The 18,418-nt window shown below is 40.1% G+C and overlaps 1 long non-coding RNA gene across 1 annotated transcript; it reads left to right on the top strand.

The window, feature by feature from the left end:
- The first annotated feature begins 3,023 nt into the window (after nt 1-3,023).
- LOC131336719 (uncharacterized) lies at nt 3,024-7,364 on the top strand. The gene is made up of 2 exons (XR_009202942.1): nt 3,024-4,258; nt 7,078-7,364. It is a non-coding gene; the product is annotated as an uncharacterized LOC131336719 (long non-coding RNA).
- The last annotated feature ends 11,054 nt before the right edge of the window (nt 7,365-18,418 follow it).

Genomic DNA, 18,418 nt, shown 5'->3' with positions numbered 1-18,418 from the left:
AATATCTCACTGAAGAATTGCTGGAACCTTAACTTTACCCTAATCGTTAGATCTACCTGTTTCTGTGCACCATTTCAGACCTAAGTCACTAAAAACAGCCCTAAATCGACTAACCTAGTGTTGAAATCACTGCTGCAGCCCATTTCGAACCAACGAACCCTTAATCGACTCCATTTAAGATCTCGTGCCTAAAACTTCAAATCTTGTAGGATTTTGACCTTGCTCAGAGGATTCAAGGCCTTTCACACCTAATTCGAACCAGAGTGTGTTGATTCAAAGGCTGTAAAACCCAAGTCACACCGCACAGCCAGATTCAGACCTGTAGAACCTGATTTGGAGTATCGATAAGTATGCAATTATATTTGAACCTATTGTTGACAGATCTATTCATTTTTTTAGGGGTATTCGAGAATTTTGAGGCCTTACACGATAACTACAGCCATCACAAAGGTTCGATGTACTTGTGCGTTCGATTTCTAATCTCCATTTTGTGATTTTGTTGTCGATTTTGACCTGATTTCACCGAATAGTGGGTTTGTTGAGTTGACTATGTTTGTGTGAACTCATCAAGTTTTTGGGTGTTTTGGTTGAAATCACTGAGTTAATTAGGTTATTGTTCGAAGTTTGAAATGTGTTTGAGTGAAACTCACTGATTTGACTTAGTTGACTGGGTTTAGGACTGCGTTGACCTGTTCTGTGATTGAGATGGCTGATTTTACCATTGGAATGGCTTATACACTTAGGGATAGAGTTAAAAGAAGAAGGGAAGGTGGAGGTAGTGGTAGAGGATTTTTGGTGAACAATGATGATGATTTCGACCATGGGAGTCCAAATCGCAAGAGGAATGAGATTCAAGAGTTGAGTAAACAAGTTGCTACTTGGCACGACAAGGTGCAACTATTGTTGTTGAAAAGAGAATAAGGTGCAACATTTGTTCGCTTCATTAAGGAATAGTGATGATCACTATGATTATGAGTCCTACAAAAACCTAAAATCAGATGTGCTTGAGAGAGAGATAAGCCTCCATCCGGTTGCTTTTGAGAAGGACAAGGAGCAATGTAACTTTGATGAGTTCTTACATGATATTGCTATATTTGATGAATATCCAAGTGAAGAGCTTGAGGACGTTCTTAGAGATGATTGTGTAGTTGCGGTTGAAGATGAGTGTAAAGATTTACCCATCTTTGATGCGTCTCCAAATGAAGACTTTGGAGGTTATCTTGAAGGAATTCCTGTGTATGATGAGTATGCAAATGAGGATATTGATGACGTTTCTATCTTTGAATGCGAGGAGAGACTCTCACATGAAGATCTTGGGGATAATCCTGTCTTTGGGGTTTGTGGTGATTTAGATGTTCCCATATACGACAATTTTGAAGAAGAGTTTGGTGGTGATGAAGAAGAAGGATTTGACCACATTGTTTGTAGTAGTAGAGAACAAGAAATGTCTATTTTTGTGAGCAATGAGCCTTTTGCTTCTTGCATTGGGAAGATAGAGAGCTAGTACAAGTGTGTGCTACCAAAAGCAAATGACATTGCTTTTGAACTCCCACCGGGTCTAGAGGGCTTCATAGAGCAAAAACTCGATGATTGTTCTCCAAACATCCCTCCCGGATTGTCTTTGGTCCAAGATGTTCAAGTTTGTGATGTTGTGGTATTCGAACAACTTCTCAAGTGGCTGACAGAGAGAAGAAACAACTTGGGACAACTTGAAGATCCTTTGGGAATGGTGTTCACTCGAGAAAGTCTTGGGCATGATCTTGGGCATGTGGTGAAGTTGAAGTTTCTCTTTGCGAAGGTTGATTCTTGTGAAGTTTTGGAACCAAGTGTAGTCACCTATGTTGAGCCTTAAGAGGCATGGCAAATGGGTGATTTCTTGGCACATAAGCAAAGACGCTGTAGACACCTCCCAAATGGGGTATCGCCATACAGATTGATCATCGTTTGTTTGTTTGCTTTCCACTTCATAAACCAAGATCGTGGATATTCCCAAGGCTAGGAACATCGCCACACGATAACGATTATCATCAAAACAGAGTTGCCACCTAGTTTATAAAAACTAGAAAAAACAAATAGAGATTTCAGGTACGGGAGCTAATAGGACAATAAGGGGAAGGTGTTAGGCACCCCTCTTTGCCCAGTCATGAGACTGGCTCATAATCATTCAACATATGATATATATTTGCTTTATTTAATTCTAAACACATAATTTGATTATTAACCTTTAACAGTTGATAAGGTGAGCCAGAACAGTAGCAAAAGCATGCATCAGAATAAACAGAGCACAACAAACTGTCCTAGAAAAATGGATCCAGTGGTCGGTGAATGGATGTCACGGCCGAGGGATCCCTCTGGATTAATGTATCGGCCGAAGGATCAAAGACCCAACCGATGTTCTTCCTCACACCAGACTAAATGATTAACAGAAAATAAAAACGCTACGATTAATGCACAAAAACATAAAAGAGATTAAACCATAGGCTCCTGGGCCTCACCACCTTGATCCCTCAGTTGCTTGATTGCTTCGGATTGAGTGTGATTGACTGATTTGCTTCTTGGAAACCCTAGGATTAGGGTTTGTACTTCGGGGGTTTGATCGTTGGACTGGGCTGGCTACAGAAGTTTAGGGCTTTTGTAGAGAGAATATGAGAGACGATTTCTGCAAAGTTTGGAGGTATGAGTTGGAGGAATTGATGTATGAATTGTGTATTATTTTCGGAACCCTAAGGGCCTTTTATATAGGCAATTGGTGACTCACTCCGGCCAATCAAATGGCGTGAATCAAAAAGGAATTCTAGGGCAACAAGATCTCTAGACGAATCTGCTGCGTAGCCCGAACGCATCGAAAAAAGGCTGTTAGGGTTTTGGTGATCGGATGAAAAGATTGACAAAACATTCTAGAATCTGGAAAATAGACGATCTGGCGGCCGTGGAAAGGATCTGGCGGCCGAGGAATAGATTACGCAGCCGAAGAATCGATTTGGCTGTTGAGGAATCAATATCTCAGGGAGATTTTCAAGCAATGGGCTTCATCGGTGAAGAATTGATGTTGAGGCCGTGCGATCGATGTTACGGCCGACAGATGGATTCTCCTAGGATATTGTATTTCTATCTGGAAGGCTATATGGCTCTGGATTGGGTCCTCTAAGTGGCTCAAAGTTCTTACCATAAGTCCATGGTTTCACGAGAAGTCAATCAGCAATCACTGTATCCATACCATCATCGGGATGGTCCCCAAGGTGGGACTTGAAATAATTGTTAGGCCAAATTGGGGTGTCTACAGATGCCCCTCTTTGACTGAACTTAGAAGGATCGCGAGACATGTTTAAGTAAGAGTCAAAGCTGTAAAAGCAACTCAATTTGGTCCAACCACTATTCCAAAGGTTTTTTGAAAAAGGTTTTTGTTATGGTCGAGCCAGGAGGTTGGCTACGTATTCCACAAGGGAAATTCAAACCAACCGTAGTTCGGAGGCAATAAAGAAGTTCAGAGGGTTAGGGACAGAAGATGTACCTTCGGGCTTTAAAAGCCATAGTGCAACGTATCTGGGTTATACCAGGATTTTGGTGGAGAGTAGTTAAAGAAGCACGGAGGTGCCGAGGAAGTATTAACGGAGAGCATCCTCAGTATTTTGGGGTAAACCAGTACATGGTGGGTGAGTCGATTGCTTTTCATAATCATATCCTTACTTTGACTGAGGGGAATTCGGTTGGGTAGCCTATCCTTGTGAATGAGCTAGATGGAATTGATATAATTGTTCGAAACCATCTGTTGAGGATGAATCGGACGCCGATTTTTGAGATATGGCGGCACGGGACTAATGTAGAGACCCATAATTATTTTCTCAAATTTTAAATGTTTAATATGTATTTGGATTATCAAAGTGTGTATAACAATGTGGATATGAGTTGGGTCAATGTGAGATGACTTGTAAGTTGTGGGAGTTGACGTGATACAATAGGAGTGAAAGGGTGAAAGTGTTATTTGTGCTATATAAGTCAAAAAAAAAAAAAAAAGGGGAGCAGGAGATTATTTTTCTCTCTTTTCCTTTCCTTTCTTTTCTTCTTCTCCAGCATCTCTCTCGGCTCTCACCTCTCTCACCTTCTCTCTTCGATTTCATCGACCACGAGTGAGACTTTTGAAAAATCCCAAGTACTAAAGTTGTTCTACGCGACGAGAGCTTCCTATCCATCGAAGAAAATTCACGATCGGAGCACTTCGAAGTTTCCTCCATGTTCGGGCTTGCTTCTAACCTTCGAGGTAGGGATCTCCTACCTTTCTTTACATGTTTAAGTGTTAGTTGGATGTACAAGAATCAAGTTTGATCATCTATTTTGAGTCTTGAATAAATCTTGAGCATGCTGAAAATTTCGTGGGTTTTGGTAATCTGTCTTTTGGGAGCCCTTCTGCTAGGAATCAATTTTTGGTATCTTCATAACAGTTAAAGTACGTTTCAATACGAAGATTTCGGTACCAAGATCATGCAAAACCGATAATCACACAATTAGTTATGAATTTTTGAATGCTGACTGTTTGCTGGGTGTACGAATCTGTGCGAGGCTGTCTTCTTTTAAATTTCTGGGCATGATGAACACTTTGGGTGGCTTTGGGTCTTTTACAGGAGTTGCATATTTAAGTTAAGAAGAGATTGGTGTTGGAATCAAGTAATCTGGTCAAGTATACAATTTTTGGTGAATTTCTAAAGTAGGGTTGGTCGACTAGGGCGAAAATGGTTGCGAATCTGTATTTCTTTTGATTGTTGGGTTAATCTCTTCTTGTTTCTGAACCTGGGATTTTTACTGAGTGTAGGGCTTGTAGTGGTGCGACTTTTGGCGTTCGTTTCAATATTTTTGGGTTTAAGTTGGAAGAGTTATGATTTTTCAATCAATTTTACTTATTTCCGCGTAGAATCTGACAGCACCGGTGGACTTTGGTAAAATGGCCATAACTCCTAGCTCGGGACTTGAAATGACGCACCGTCTGTTTTGTTAGAAACTAGACACATAGGGCTTTCCAACGATACATCCCATGCATCATGGGTACGTCCGAGCGATAACAGATTTGCATCCAAAGTTGACCTAAATTCTGCCTTTGCACCAGTTTTTACTGTTATGTTGAAGCTATAATCGCAAGGCCGTAGTTAGGTTACCCGAACTTTGTTTTTGATGTATGATCTATGGATTCAAAGAAGAAGAAGTCTACTTTTCAATGGTTTAAGTGTCGCCCTGGAATTCATGTTGTTTAATTGGATATGGTCAAATGTAAATGATTAATTTTGCCAATTTGATATGTGGGGATAAGATGAGTTGATCTAGGTGACTAAGTGTTGGTTAAAGAGAACCGGTAAGTATTAAAGTTGATGTTATCATTTGAGATGTGATGATGTGGTAGGATATCTGGAATTCAAGGAAAGGTGTGGGAATAAAATGGAATATGAGTAGTGAAATGTATGGTCTGCTTAGGTTTGATTGTTTTGACTTACTTTCATGAGATTGAGATCTTATAGGATTGATTGACATGTTGGGTACGTATTGACTAATGATTAGTTTGTTAATGAAATAGAAAATGAGAAGTGCTACGTAGATAAGTATATTGAAACAATAACACGTGAGAACTTGTAGTGTATAAGGGATATACAATATTGGTGTATGGATATGCGAGAAAATGATCTGATTTTGATGATAATCGATACTTACAGAAAAATGAACAGTTTTTCCTCTTTATGTGTTGTATCCATGGGTTGGTTTAGTTTGCGTCTTTTGCTATGTGTTGGAAGTAGAGAAATGTTGGATAATGAAATTGCTTGCTCAACGAGAATATGTGACACTATATGAGTGGCATGGTGGATAATTGAATGGTAACTAGAAAGCCACGGATCTACCGAAAGGATTTTAGTGGACGCACGGGGGTCCTAAAAGCCCGGAATTGAATCCAAAGGATTTTAGTGGACGCACGGGGGTCCTAAAAGCCCGGAATGGAATGAAAGGATTTTAGTGGACGCACGGGGGTCCTAAAAGCCCGGAATTGAATCCAAAGGATTTTAGTGGACGCACGGGGGTCCTAAAAGCCCGGAATGGAATGAAAGGATTTTAGTGGACGCACGGGGGTCCTAAAAGCCCGGAATTGAATCCAAAGGATTTTAGTGGACGCACGGGGGTCCTAAAAGCCCGGAATTGAATCCAAGGGATTTTTGTGGACGCACGGGGGTCCTAAAAGCCCGGAATGGAATGAAAGGATTTTACTGGACGCACGGGGTCCTAAAAGCCCGGAATTGAATCCAAAGGATTTTAGTGGACGCACGGGGGTCCTTATTGCCCGGAAATGAAATCAAAACATGTGACAGTGAAAACGGAGAATCTTCATAGTATTTAGCATCATACTAAGATTGAAATGTCAGTTTGAGTTGATAACTTGGATTGTCCAGTATGTCAATACATGTTTTATATTCCTTCTTTTAGACCTTCAAATCATTGTGGCTTGTTTTCCTGATATGTGGTGGTCAACTTGTTTTGTGTGAATGCCTATTTGGTACCTTGTGGTGCTATGCATTGCGAGAGTTTCATAAAAGAAATCTTACTGTGAAGAGATTTTTACTAGATGTTAAACTTGAGATTTGAAGATTGATTTGGGGTTGACAGGTGAATTTCCTTGTTGTTGAGGTGCGGTATTGTTTGACTTGTCATTTCTTACCTTATGTTCTAACTCCACATGCCTAGCGTGTATATTTTGGGGTGAGGTTGGCTAGTTGTATGAGAAAAGAAAGTGAAAACATTTCGTTAAAGAACTAAGATTAATCTTTAGGTCATTGAAATGGAAATGAAAAAGCAAGGATTGATTTGGATAACGCCGTAACGGTAAGCTGAGATTTTTAAGAATATTGGTGTGTGTGTGTGGGTGAGAGTGTTGGTGTTTGAGAAATGGAGTTAAATACTTTCCAGCGTATGACATTTTGAGCTTCACTTTTGACAAAACACGTATGCTTTTGGAAAATGTTTTCCCTTGTGATCTGTCTTCACTTCTGCATGTAATTTAGGTATGGATATCTCTACGAGCTAGTGTAGCTCACCCTATCCTTTCAGGTACTCGCCATGGCACTTAGCTTGGATTGCATGGAGTGCACATTGAGACGTCTCTTGAGAGCTTTATTGGTATCATAAAGGAAGTGTTTATCATCTAGTCTAATTCATGTTGTGTACTTTACTCGCAATGGAAAGTTGTACTTTTTGATTAGAATATATGTAAAGCTATGTGTAAATTCCTCTCCTTGATCATTATGGAACTCATTTAATTGTAAACGTTTGGGAGACTTTATGTAAAAAAAAAAAAAAAAAATTTAGAGAGAAGAAGAAGAGACTTTGATTCTTTATTTGGATTGGCATGACAGTTAAGGGTAAATATAGTTTGAGAGGAAGACTTTTGCTGTGGAAAATATATTATTATTTTAGCTGAAAATCGAGGGCGTGACAACTAATGACTGGAGAACGGAGCTTGCGGAGCCTGTTGCAGACATAAGGCAAGAGCCTGAGAGTCAGAGCTTAGAGCTTGAAGTGATGGAACCGAGGCGTAGAGCCGGTTGTATGCAGGATTGAACTGTTTCATGAATGAGAAAAAGATGCAGAACATAGTATGTGTATGATGATGATGGTTTAGATATGAATAGATATGATGATGTTGATGGTTATATAGACTCGATGTGATAATGGTGATGCAATATGTGCACGGGCCCGTGCGTGTGTGTTATTTTAAGCCTAAAGCTTCTTTCAAGTTCAGGACTTGAACATTCAGAGCATAGAGCTCGAGCATTCGGAGGGTAGAATCCGAGCATTCAAAGTACAGGGTTTGAGCATCCAGTACACAGTGGTTGGGCATTCAGAGCGTAGAGCCTGAGCATTTAAGGTATAAACCTTACGCATTCGAACATAGAGTTCGAGCATCCAGTACGCAGTGGTTGGGCATTCAAACGTAGAGCTTGAGCATTCAAGTGTGGAACTTGAGCATCCAGTACATAGTGGTTGGGCATTCGAAGAGCTTCGAGCATTCAAAGTTTTGAACTTTGAGCATTCAAGCATAGAACTTGAGAGCAGATGATATCTTGTTGTGTGGAGCTGCTGAGTAGTGAGTAGAGCTAATGAGATCATAGAACTGTTGAGTATTCCATCTTCCATCTTCCACGGGGTTTGATTTGTTCCTCGTGCTTGGGATGCTCCCAAGGCTAGTTTCCACATGTTTGGGATATTTCCAAGGCTAGTTCTAAGTATGCTCGGGATTGTCCCCAAGGCTAGTTCTTGACCATATTCCACTTTGACTCCATCGACTTGTTGACCCAAAATGCCATAAGGTTTGTTAAATGCTTCGGCTATTAATGTCTTCAGAGATTTCCATCGCCTCCTTCAACTTGGTGCCATGGGAAGTTCCATTGCCTCGACTGATGGGGTGATCCACACATATGCTCTAGGAGATTTCCATCGCCTCCTTTAGCAAATTCAACTTGTTTTGGGAGATTTCCACCGTCTTTGTTGATGAGGTGATCCTTACGCACGCCTAGGAGATTTCCTTTGCCTCCTTGTTAGGTAGATTTCCATCACCTCCATTAACAGGGTGCCTTCCGAAGGCTGAATGCTTTCTGGAAGTTGGACTTACAAACGCTTTCAGAGGCTGAATGCTTTTTGTCAACACAAATGCCTTCTGGAGAACTTTAGCAACACAAATGCTTTCACACATGCCTTTTGCAGGATTTCAGCAATACAGGTGTCTTTTGACAATACAGGTGGCTTTGGGAGGACTTCAGCTTCTTTGAAATTTGGATTTCTGATCATGACAACTCCGAGTAGTACTTAACATACTGGAGTGATTATGAAGACTGAGAGCCTGCTTATCACTTGAATGTGGAGTACATTCAGAACTACCTCCAATCCCACATTCGAATAGTTTAGAAAACGACATGGATAAGAAAACAACATGCAACAATTTTGGAATTGACCACGGGCCGAAATCCTTTTATGCTGACCGTTAGGGGCAAGGCCACCACACTGTTAAGGATCCTAGTTCAAACATTGAACCATTTTGGGTGACATAGTGCAACGCAACACATATGCATATTCAATGTTTAGGAAGGAATAGGTTTAGGCAATGAATGCCTAATTCCAATTCAACTATGCATAACTAATTGCCCCTAGCATGGAGACATGCAATGTATGAATGCAATTCTTCTCTTGCTACTTGGCAGCGGTTTTTGGCATGCTCTCGACAGTGACACATGACAGTCCCTCATGAAAAGGGTTAAAGCACTGGTACTTCTTCCAGGATAGGGCTTCTTCTAGACTGAGCTCTTCGAAGGCGTATCTCTTCATTGCCCCTTGCTTCCTACTTGCAAAATTGTTAGCAAACCATGCATATCGACTAAGGGCGACACAGTTTCACACTTGCTCCCCTTGATGATGGTCACAATGATCATGCTTAAATACCCTTGCTGAGGATCGATGAATTTTGTTTGGAAACATTTTGCTGGTAACAACAATACTCTTGCTTGAAATAAGAGCTCTTCATGCTTGGAGTTAGTGATATGCAACCAAAGTGACTACTACCTCTAGCCATTTTTAGGGTCAAGAGATAAGTGCATATGACAGGTTGATGATGACATGCAATGCATTTTTGGGCATCTCAACTTTCGCGCATTCCAGCCAATACTTCTCTTTGATCTAGGGAGACCGACAATGACTTTAAACTAGTCAAGTGACTATGACAAGATAGACTACAATATTCTAGCGACATTGTTGAAAATATTGTTTGACCTAGGGCCCATCTAGCTACACTTCTCATGAAATGAGAAACTCAATTTATCTCCTTGAAAGTTTGTAAAAGCAATTGTGCTTGTATTGCTATGTCAAGAATGTTTACGATAAAATTAACTTTGAAAACTTTTCCTCGAGGATTTCAAAATCATACCATTCCATCAATCATGCTCCATATCTATACCACTCAATTTGCCATGAGACATAGCTTCACAAACCCATGCCCCTAGTCATTTTAGGTGAGGTCATTGTTTTGAGTCAATCGTCATGAGTTGAATTGCTAAGCAGCTATCCTTATGGGAGGTTGGATACTTTTGAGAGGGGAATAGTGGAGGGCCTAGTTGTGCCCCTTATCCCATATGATTCTTCATGATGTGTACTTTGCCAAAGTGATACGTACCCCATGATGTTTGCTTATAGTGTCACTTTTCCACACTAGTTATGCCCCTAGTGCCTAGGACCTTTTGCTAAGTCATGTTCCTCAATCTGAGAGGACTTTGTTATGGACCATAATGTAGGCTTGGGGTTTCAGCTTAAGAAAAGAAGCGGATGTAAAGGCTCAAACCTAACTTCTACTAATGCTTGAGTTTTAAAAGCTAGTTGCAGCCATCTTTAACATTCTTATCAACTCTTGTCATCTCTTATCTAACTTTGTGTGAAAGAGTTGTTTTCTTCAAAATGTCCTTTGTATGGATTAGGAGAAATGTTTTCTTCAAAATGCCCCTTGTATGACGGGATGCTCATTTTTTTTTCATTGATTTTCCTTTCATCTATCCTTTTTGTATTTTTTGTTTGCCCCAGCGTAGGGGATGGCTGCTTAGCAGGCTTTTCAAAGGAATTATCTAGTGGTTCAACGTGACTAGCAAGGGATAAGTGTTTGGACAGATGAAATGAATGCCTCTCTTCATTTTGAATCATACAACAAAGTGACAGGGATCCTAGCTAAGAGCTTTGACGTTTAACCAAGTGAACTTAAAATTGAGCACCAGTCTTTGAGACACATAACAGATGCATGAAAACATGGCCGACTTTTGACTTCTCTTCTCTTTGTTCATGCTCTAATTTTTGCCTAGACTGCCCTTGCAGGTTTTCAATCTAGCGAGCTCATTTTTCTTCTCTCTTTTTCCCTTTCTCTTCTCTTTTCTATTCTTCATCTCCAATAGTGGTCCCAGAAATTCTTAACTCAACAGAAATGACATGGGTCATAGTTTTGAAAACTCATTCTTTGATTTTGACAACTTGAGTGATTATGATGTGTTTCAAAAAGATATCAAGAAATCACTTTGAAATCCCCAAGGATTGTTTTAACATTTAACGTTATAATGAACATTCTATAGCAGCAACTTAGCACAAGAGAAAACATTTTCAAAATTGTGGTCGACCATAAGATGCCTACGTATCTCAAAAAGAGAATCAGGCCATTCGTAGTTCAAGTCTAAGAAGATTCACATTCTAGAAGAGATTCACATTTCATGTTTGAGTGCAAAGAGTTGAACAAAATGACTTTAATTTTAAGAGAAAATAAGCTCAAGACTCAAACTCTTAAAAGAAAATAAACCCAAGACTGAGATTGTAAAAAGAAGCTAAAAAAAACATTGACTGAACACTCAGACTAAGAAGTGACAGACTTGGCTGTTGCCACTCAAACATTTAACTTGGTTGGATCAGAACACCCCTTGATCAATGAGCTCTTGGATATTACGTTGCAATTGGATGCAATAATCAGTTTCATGCCCAGAAATCTGATGGTAGGCACAGTGCTTAGTAGGATCATAGTTTAGGCCAAATGGTGGGCGGGGCGATTGAGTTTCTAAAGGTTCGAGGAGTCCTTGTTCAACCAGAGTTGCTAGGGCTTGAGATGGGGATGAGTTAAGATTTTGGCGATGATAGAATGCACGACGTTTGGGATTTTTGGAAGTGGGGTTCTGGTGAGCAAGGGTGTGTTGGGATGGATTTAGTGGAAACATGGCACTGCTGGCATTAGTGACAACGGTATGGTTGGGACGGCTTCTTTTTTGTTGGGTGATTTCTCCTTCGACTTGTTCCATATGTTGAGGCTGCAGGTTCATCATTGTTCTTCCTTGTCTTTCCTTGGCAAAATGAATTTCCGCTTGAACTGCTTTCTCTGTCCATCTAGCAGGGGGAGATGGAGGTGGAGGTTGTGGAGAACTTCTTTGCAAACTGTGAACAATGGTGGTCAGGGCAGCCACTGATTCAGCCAATACATTAACTTTAGCAGCCAGAGCTTCAATCTTCTTGTTAGCCATCGCTGTCACGCCTTAGACCAAACCCAAAATTTAGAAAAAGCAAGAACTTAGTTACGCTCAAGTTGAGATGTACAAAATCAAGTGATCGTGCAGTGCATCTACGCCTATTGCCCCCTAAAATGCAAGTTGCCCCTAGTATAATGTGGTGGCTCAACCAAATGATACCCAATATCAACACGTGATTATGCAATGTGTTATGAGAAGAAATGAGGGTAATGGACTCCTTTTTTGGTTTAGTCCCCTGCATGGTGAGAGAAAGACAAGCGAAATGATATACATAGCACCACAACTACTTACACAGATTATGGATGAGTGATGTATAGCAATTCGTGTGTATGCATGAGTTTATCAGATACCATAGACACCCAGCAACTTCTGATATGGATGATTCTTAAGACTCGTTGCTTACAAATAGTGCATGCTACTTAAGATCCTACTTCCAAGCCAATCCACACTATAAAATACACCGAAAAAGCTGAGCAGATGACTACAATGGAGAGTAGACTCAGAGTCCACCATTGTGCTAGCGGCTATTTGAATGTTCCACCTTATATAATTTTTGGTTTTAGGGAAAACTTATTGTTTGAGAGTTTGATCATTGCTAGCCATTTTCACTAAGAAAAGTTCCGAAAGTTTTTTTCTCTTTCAATACTTGGTTATTCACTCCAAACAATGCTAACGTGATTTTCTACCAGCTTCAGGTTATTCTTTCAACAAGTGTTTATCAAAACTCATTTTTACCAAAGCATATCGAGGTTGGTCTTTCAGAAACTCATTCAACAAGTTTTTCCTTTTTTGTCTCTTTCTCAAAATATGATTGAGGTAATTGGGATCCACATGATTACCTGCCAGCACATTGACGAACTCCTAAATCTTACCGGCTCGTTGCAGTAAACATGCTCAAAATTTTGAATTTAAAAGATGGGTTGCTATGCCGATTTGGAAATAGGAATTAAAGTCTTAAACTTGTCATGTTGAATCATCCATCGAGAATTAAGTATTGTCAGTTCTATAATATCCTTGACTTTGCATACCATCATCCATTACCTGTTTTACTATCTCACACTCCTCCTTTCCTTCAGCTAAGCAAGACAGAGATTGCTAGAGCAAACCCAATTCAATTGCTGACAAGGCCTTTTTTTTTTTTGGGGTGTTTGATTTTGTTATAGAAATCCATGCTTCGCGGTGCTTCAAGCAAAGTAGAAGTGAGAAATAAGCAATGGTGCTTTCAACATACCAAAAACATACCTTGCAGGCAATGCTATGCCTTAGTGCCCAACTATAAAGACTTAGAGTTAGGGCTCTTAGTTCAAGTCCCAACCCTTCTGCACAGAAAGCGATGTTACAACAACATATACAAGGTGTGAGGAAGAACTTCTAGAAAAGATGCAAGTAAATTCCTAACCTGCAGGATCCTGTCTTATTTTGATAGGTTCTATGGGATTCGAACACATGTAAGGTTTGGATAGTCTCAAGGGTGCTCCATTGTTAAAGGGTACCGGTCCTCTCACCAACCCATCATAGGCGGTGATTGGGCGATTCCCTTTTTGATATACCACTAGGTACAAGTAACTGTGGAGTTTGCTAGAACCCCTAACATAGCCCGTGACATGCCGGGATATTAGGTGAAATCAACGAGGTTGCCCGCTCAATGCATTTGATTAAAGAATTAGAAAAAGCAAATATTAATCTTGTGTCGAACTTTCTGGTTATGGCTCTCAAGTCCCCAGCAGAGTCGCCAAAAACTGTAGACACCTCCCAAACGGGGTATTGCCATACAGATTGATCATTGTTTGTTAGTTTGCTTTCCACTTCATAAACCAAGATCGTGGATATTCCCATGGCTAGGAACATCGCCACACGATAACGATTATCATCAAAACAGAGTCGCCACCTAGTTTATAAAAACTAGGAAAAACAAATAGAGATTCTGAGTACGGGAGCCAATAGTACAATAAGGGGAAGGTGTTAGGCACCCCTCTTTGCCAATCGTGAGACTGGCCCATAATCGTTCAACACATGATATATATTTACTTTATTTAATTCTAAACACATAATCTGATTATTAACCTTTAACAGTTGATAAGGTGAGCCAGAACAGTAGCAAAAACATGCATCAGAATAAATAGAACACAACAGACTGTCCCAGGAAAATCGATCCCGCGGCCAGTGAATGGATGTCACGGCCAAGGGATCCTTCTGGATTAATGTATCGGCCGAAGGATCAAAGACCCAACCAATGTTCTTCCTCACACCAGACTAAATGATTAACAGAAAATAAAAACGCTACGATTAATGCCCAAAAACATAAAAGAGATCAAACCATAGGCCCCTGGGCTTCACCACCTTGATCCCTCAGTTGCTTGATTGCTTCGGATTAAGTGTGATTGACTGATTTGCTTCTTGAAAACCCTAGGATTAAGGTTTGTACTTCGGGGGTTTGATCGTTGGACTGTAGCTGGCTACAGGAGTTTAGGGCTTTTGTAGAGAGGATATGAGAGACGATTTCTGCAAAGTTTGGAGGTATGAGATGTATGAATTGATGTATGAATTGTTTATTATTTTTGGAACCCTAAGGGCCCTTTATATAGGCAATTGGTGGCTCACTCCGGCCAATCAAATGGCGTGAATCAAATGGTAGTTAAAGATTTGATTAAGTGAATAAAAATGAGAATAGTCTATAAAATTTGATTTTTGGAGGTTTGAATTTTCTTGATTTCTGTGGTGAATGTTAAGAATTGATATTGATAGCAAACATGTTGGATTTGGATTTGATACTAGTTATTTGGGCTAGCCGGCTTGGCCATTTTACACTTGTGTAGCCGAAAACATATGGATAACAAGTTATCCATCGGTGTATAGTCCGTAAACCCACGTGGGATAAGGTGCCCCATAGACCTTTGGATTAGTAGGCCATAAATTTGGATGATTAGGGACCTCATCAGTGGCCTAGGATTACTACACAACTCTGATGACTTGGACTTTTGTTTTATGTGCTATTCTTTTCTCGTTCTTGAATTTGATAATTTGACTAGTTTTATGTTTAAAGAATTTTAGTTTCATCTTTTCGGACTTAGTTATATTCATTATGAATTGTATCGAGCAAGTATATTGTGGATTTTATAATAACAAATGGGGTTTAGAGTTTAATAAATGGGGTACATGGGTACAAGCATTCATTATTTTCAAATATGTTTACTTGCATATTCTAGTTTCTAGTAGATTATTGGGGGGGTGGGGGGGTCGTGCTCAACCCTACCTTACAGGTTTGGAGGGAAAGGTTAAGCTTTGATGGACACGGTGGTGGAGCTAACTTTCGTGCTTTGACGAGTTGATCTAAGTGTTGTTTTGTTATGTCTTGAAGGCTATCTTTTTGACTACATGTATATATTCTTTTGGCATGTAATGGAAAATTTTAAAGTACTCTACTCAAGAAATGTTTTGCTATGTCTTTTTTTTCAAATGGAAAGAAAAAAATGTACTTTCTTTTGTAGTTGAAGACTGTAAGGCCTACGCCATGGAACCTATTTTTTTTTTTTTTTTAAGGAGTTTGTAATTAAGCACGGGCTACAATTTGTTGTAATTATAACGTTTAACGTACTTACGGCATCTGTGTTTGGTTCTTTTTGTTAATGGTGGAGCAGTTGAAAATCTCATTAGTCTTTTCGTTAAAATGTCCAGATTTTCATCATTGATGTTGACCGTTTTGAAAAAGCCCTTGAAACAAGCATCCCTTTTTAAATTGTGTAAAGATCTTATCAAATTTGGATGCGATTTGAATAGATTTTGTAGTATTCGAAATTTGACCTTGAGGTATGGATATTCATTTCTTTATTTAATTAAAGACTTATAACTTTTTACTCATGTGCTTGGGTCATGCGAGATCGGGGCGTGACACCCGTCCAAACACGACAAGCACCTCAAGTTCCTCACTTGTCGGGCCCACCCAAGCATGTCTCCTCACGGGACCCGCCTCACACTTTCGGTTGGTGTCGGCTCTGATACTACCTGTAACGACCCGCGTTATCTGACCTGCTAACCCTTCGTCTAACCATATGGCTCAAAAGTTTAATCTCAGGTTATACCATTATATACCAATTCCATTTCACATATCCCACCGATGTGGGATCTCACATATCGAACAAAATTCATATTGCATATATAAAATATGATAAATTGAAAAATATAAACATTATATTAAGTGCTCCAGAATAGTGAAGGTGGACGCTCATTTAGGAAATGGGGGAGTAATATATTTGTATCTGTGGAGTTTGGATATGGATCAATAGGTTTGTGACCGTGTCGTTCCATGTCAAAAATTAATTTATAAAAGCTTGGAGTTAACTACTACTTCATAGAATAGTGGTCAAGATCAAGTGTCAATCCGCAGGGACAGATTGGCTAAGTTACTATAATTTCGATCAACTTCTAGATTAATTCGGAAAAGTAAAGATTTGATTGATTGATTTGTTTTGAAAAGCTAATTAAACCAAAGAGCAATTTAATTAAAAGATTTAGAAACGATGGGGGAAAATATCTAGGGTTTCGAATCCACCCCAACCTCGTAACAACAATATGCATAGGTTAGGTTTATCTATTCGAATCAAAAGGGATTATCACTAGGGCTTGCAAACACTTTCAATAAACGTCAAGGAAATAATCGGGTTGTTAAAAGGCATAGACTATTCCATAGCACGGACCGTCTCTCAGTAGCACGATCTGGCCACCTCATGGCACGATCCATTTTACAAGCATAATCTATCTTAGAATTCTAACCACAATCAGTGAAAATCATTGCAAAACTAGGTATTTGAAATCTAGAATACAAATACTCAATTGATAGAAAGAATTAAAATCAATTCATTCAATTGAAACGAAAAGGATTCTTAGTCTTACAATCAATTCGAATAACAAACCCAAAAACCTATGCATAAAAGAAGTTACTTAGCACGGAGTTTCATCGTCCCCTAGGCAAGGAGTTTAGCCGGCCATGGGAATGGCAACCGTAGAGGTATGGGATTGATGAAGTCATGATCGGAATGCTAGAAAATCCACTAATGTCGGTCGAGAGCCCTCTCGTCCAAAACTGCCGCCTGATGTCAGTAGCATCATTCTTTATAGTGTAGGGTTTGAAGCCATGAATTACATTAAGGCCCTTTGGACTTTGGGTAATAACAGATTAATCATGCAACTTTTAGACAATCTGCACTATGACCCCATGCTTCTTTTAATCTTCTTATTACTCAATCCAGTTTACACGTTTTCGCACCCATCAGTTTGAGGCCTGCAAACACCATAAAACACTAAAACGCGTCAAGTAGCAAGGTAAACGGATAAACAAGGCATAAATTAGAGGGAGTAAATGGGTGCTTTTTAGCACCTATCAATTTGGTTTAGCTCCTGGCTTCCTCTTCACAACACAGCTCGCCTCACTTGACCTGCAACAAGTCACTAGGGCTGGTGGCAGACGGTGACCCTCCAACAATCAAGTTAGATCCAGAGAGAAGGTAGGTCTAATCTTAGGGAGAAATGGCGTACCTCTCTAGGTTATCTTCCCTTTCCTTTTATAGACATCGCCTTACTTGGCAACCAAGTAAAAGTGCGTGGAGGCACTCAAATAACTGCTTCGGGTGACATCACAAATGACGTATTGAATAAGGAAATTACGGGGCACGTGGCTAGAGCTGGCCTCAATGATGACCCACATGCTGTAGCCGCTTCAGCCTACATCACGATGACGTACATGGCCGAGCAATTGGGTGCACGAGGACAGGATTGCACCTTCCAAGTCATATGAGCAACAATAGCTTGACCTCGCTCAGTATACCCGAGCGATGTGATGCCGTGATGCCAAGCCATGAGCATCTGAGTGGAGCTGCGGTTCGTGGTGACCTTATTGGGCCAATGCGAGCACACTCGGTGGTTCTTGGCTCGGGAATGGTTCGAGCCCCATTTCCAGGGCCACTACAGTATCTTGGTAATGATCAATATCTTCTTTTGTCGCTTTTTTCAGTTCACCATGAACCCGTCATAACAAATATAGTTGTATCAAAGATTCACAATTCTAGTAACATGAACCCTTAATACAAAGTTAATCCTTATATGCCCAAAATCAATAACAATTATATTCCATATAGAGGGAGAGGGAGAGCGAGAGCGCGAGCCAGAGCGAGAATAGGAGTAACACGTGAGAACGTCGCCAGAGCGGCGCATGTGGCAAGGAGTAATCATCTGGTGTGGGCTGTAGCCCACGGTGGTGACTAGTGTCAATACAATAATTTGATGTGGTCAGTTTTAACCAATTAGAATTCTCATTATCATAATTAGCAAAAACAAAATTTCCATGGGTCAGCCGACCCCAC

Source organism: Rhododendron vialii, chromosome 8a (assembly GCF_030253575.1).
Source record: "Rhododendron vialii isolate Sample 1 chromosome 8a, ASM3025357v1".
NCBI classification, from domain to species: domain Eukaryota; kingdom Viridiplantae; phylum Streptophyta; class Magnoliopsida; order Ericales; family Ericaceae; genus Rhododendron; species Rhododendron vialii.
This window is presented reverse-complemented; position numbering and strand designations above follow the sequence as displayed.